A 4,035-nucleotide genomic window follows, 5' to 3' on the forward strand; every position below is an offset into this window, starting at 1 on the left:
TGACCTCTCTCCTCTGTTTGACTTTGAACAGATGTCTCTGATCAAGGCACAAGCCTGAGCAGGGCTCATACGTAGTCTAATGAAGAGACTTATGTAATAGCTTTATTTCTCAACAGGATCCAAGTATGCCTATAATATGCAGATGTGAAATCAGCCCAATATGGAATTGGGATAATTGTTCAACCATGTCCAGCAATACCACCATCTAAGATAGGAGCTGGAGAACAGTTTACCTGATTAGAACTCCTGCACTACTAGCCGGGAGAGGCTCCCTTTTATTCAGAATTAAGTTACAAAGATGCATCTTAAATCTCAATGAACCAATGCTGAGAGTTACAAAGTGTATATAACACTACGCCCTCCTGATATTATGTGATTTTGAGGGGCAGAGGGTGGCAACAAAGCCCTTTTTCAAGTGTGTTTGCAAGCCAGCTGCAAGATCCAGGCAGCTTAAAATTTCCCTGGATGTCTTGAGTATTTTTTTAATAGTATAAAGATGGTTTAAAACAAATGGGTTTTGCTTGTAATTGCATAACTAACTTGTTTTGAGCAGAGGATCTGGATTCTTTGTGCCAAGGAACAAACAATTCTGCTTTCTGTGTTCTGCATTTCACAGCCTGAATTCTCTGTGCTAAAGTGGCCCATTTCTTACTGTTGTGAGCCTCTCTCTCACCCAGGGGTTATAGGCACATACAATAGAGATTTAGGTAGAATGTTCCTATGTTGCCAGACTTTATCCTAATCCTTCAGGGCTCTTCTGAGTGGATTTTTTTTGTACTCCTGTCTCCAGGTCTGTGCTTTACAAAAAGGAGGCTTCTCAAAATAACATACTTGATCTCCTCCTCCAAGGGACAGCCATAGTGCAGTACAGACACTCTTACTTCTAAAGGGCAGATAATTATATATTTTATGAAAGAGAGTTAATTACAATGCTGAAGAGCGGACGAGGTTTAATGCTTTCTCTGGTCTAGTATCAGAAGTTAGTCAGGTGGAATGCAAAAAATTTTCTTAGAGGTCTTGACTGTGCTGTAAAATTAGCTACCCATTTTTAGGAGTGATGGAAGTGGTAGATTCATGTATTTTTAAGGCCAGGAGGGGCCATTATGATAATCTAACCTGACATCCTGCATAAAACAGGTCAGAGAATTTCACCTACTGGTTCCTGAAGCAAGCCTGTAACTTCTGTGTGAACAAGGGTATATCTTCAGAGATGCATCCAGTCTTGATTTAAAGACTTCAAGACCAACCATTTTTACCACTATGTCATCACAGACTGGTCTGAACAGGTTTTCATGATGTGCTAAAAATACCTGTAGCCAGACTATGGAGGTGTTTACACCATGGGAAGCAGTGGTGCTCGCTAGCTGCTACAAAATTTTAGACCAGGTCTACAGTATAAACTTACATCACTCAGAGGGGGTGAAAAATCCACACCTGTGAGCGACACAATTATACTGACCTAAGCCCTGGTGTAGACAGTGCTATGTCAAGATCCCGGCTTCTCCCATTGACTTAGCTACCGCCTCTCGTGGAGGTGGATTAACTATGCCAACAGGAGAAGCTCTCCCATCAGCGTGGTAGCATCTTCAGGACTACTAACTGTTGTCTGTAACCTATCATTTAAATCAGCTTCTGTACCAAATGACTGGAGGATAGCTAATGTGATGCCATTTTTTAAAAAGGGCTCCAGAGGTTATCAATTACAGGCCAGTAAGCCTGACTTCAGTACTGGGAAAACTGGTTGAAACTATAGTAAAGAACAAAATTGTCAGATACATAGATGAACATAATTTGTTGGAGAAGAATCAGCATGGTTTTTGTAAAGGGAAATCATGCCTCACGAGTCTACTAGAATTCTTTGAGGGGGTCAACAAGCATGTGGGACAAGGGGGATCCAGTGGATATAGTGTACTTAGATTTTCAGAAGGTCTTTGACAAGGTCCGTCACCAAACGCTTTTAAGCAAAGTAAGCCGTCATGGGATAAGAGGGAAGGTTCTCTCGTGGATTGGTAACTGGGTAAAAGATATGAAACAAAGGGTAGGAATAAATGGTCAGTTTTCAGAATGGAGAGCGGTAAATAGTGGTGTCCCCCAGGGGTCTGTACTGGGCCCAGTCCTATTCAACATAGGATCATAAATGATCTCAAAAAAGGGATAAACAGTGAGGTGGCAAAACTTACAGATGACACAAAGCTACTCAAGATAGATAGTTAGTCGGAGACTGAAAAGCTACAAAAGGATCTCTCAGAACTGAGTGGGGAACAAAATGGCAGATGAAATTAAATGTTGATAAATGCAAAGTAGTGCACATTGGAAAACATAATCCCAACTATACATATAAAATGATGAGGTTTAAATTAGCTGTTACCACTCTAGAAAGAGATCTTGGAGTCATTGTGGATAGTTCTCTGAAAATATCCACTCAATATGCAGCTGCAGTCAAAAAAGTGAACAGAATGTTGGGAATCATTAAGAAAGGGATAGATAATAAGACAGAAAATATATTTCCTCTATATAAATCCATGGTATGCCCACATCTTGAATAATGCATGCAGATGTGGTCGCCCCATCTCAAAAAAGATATATTGGACTTGGAAAAGGTTCAGAAAAGGGCAACAAAAATTATTAGGAGTATGGAACGGCTGTCGTATGAGGAGAAATTAATAAGACTGGGACTTTTCAGCTTGGAAAAGAGACGACTAAGGGGGGATATGATTGAGGTCTATAAAACCATGACTGGTGTGGGGAAAGTAAATAAGGAAGTGTTATTTACTCCTTATAAACAACCCTGATATTCTATGATTAACACAAGAACTAGGGGCCACCCAATTAAATTAATAGGCACCAGGTTTAAAACAAACAAAAGGAAGTATTTTTTCACACAACGCACAGTCAACCTATGGAACTCCTTGCTAGAGGATGTTGTGAAGGCCAAGAGCGTAACAGAGTTAAAAAAAAAACTAGATAAATTCATGGAGGATCGGTCCATCAATGGCTATTAGCCAGGATGGGCAGGGATGGTGTCCCTAGCCTCTTTGCCAGAAGCTGGGAATGGGCGATGGGATGGATCACTCAATGATTACATGCTCTGTTCTTTCCTTCTGGGGCACCTGGCACTGGTCGCTGTCGGCAGGCAGGATACTGGCCTAGACGGACCTTTGGTCTGACCCAGTGTGGCTGCTCTGATGTTCTTATGATGCACTACAGTGGTGCAGCTGTGCCGGTTCAGCATAGGTGCTGGAACTAGGTGCCACACCTGACTTGAAGGGGTTTCCATCATATCCAGGGTTTCAGTTTGGTTCAATGGCTCTCAGCACCCCTGGACCCGCAGTTCGTGTAGATTTAAGCCTACAGTCTGTTCAGAAAGGATTCCTTTTGGAACTGGCTTGCTTAGCCTAGTCCCTTACTCCTAATTTCCTTGGCTCTGGGGTCTTTACTCCCATGCATTGAGTGAATCACACATAACAAGACTTTTGCAAGCAATTAAGTCAGTGTTTATCATCTGGGAGTATTTAATCACTTATCCCATTTTTAAAAAGCAGCTGCGGTAATGAGTCTTAATGATATGAGCTGCAGGATTTGAACTATGGAGCTGGAGCAACATTACAACTACAGAGTGCGTACAGCCTAATTTCTCCATTCAACCTTACATGGCCTGTCAGCACCTACCTTATCATTGAGGAGCCTGCCACTAGAGAATACTTTGAAAACTCCCTCGTGTTGTGCTGCAGCCTTACTAGCAGAAAAGAGTCTGCCAGGAGTTGGGAGTGCAGAAGGATGACCCTCCCAGTGCCAGCCACCCCCACCTGTGGGCACCCAGGAAAATCTTTAACATTAGCTCCCTGTATGGTCCCAGGGCATCGCCTGCTGGACAGGCAGGAGCTGAAGTTGCACCATAGGGGGATACAAACACACTGAGAGGGGAGCTGTTACAGCAGACCTCCACATGTCCAAGAGCATTACAACACAAGAAGAGAGAGTTATGCTACATCCTTGAATATCTTTGAGGCGTTAACACTGCATTAGGAGGGCAGT

The sequence above is a fragment of the Eretmochelys imbricata genome, chromosome 9 (genome assembly GCF_965152235.1).
Source record: "Eretmochelys imbricata isolate rEreImb1 chromosome 9, rEreImb1.hap1, whole genome shotgun sequence".
Classification (NCBI taxonomy): Eukaryota; Metazoa; Chordata; order Testudines; family Cheloniidae; genus Eretmochelys; species Eretmochelys imbricata.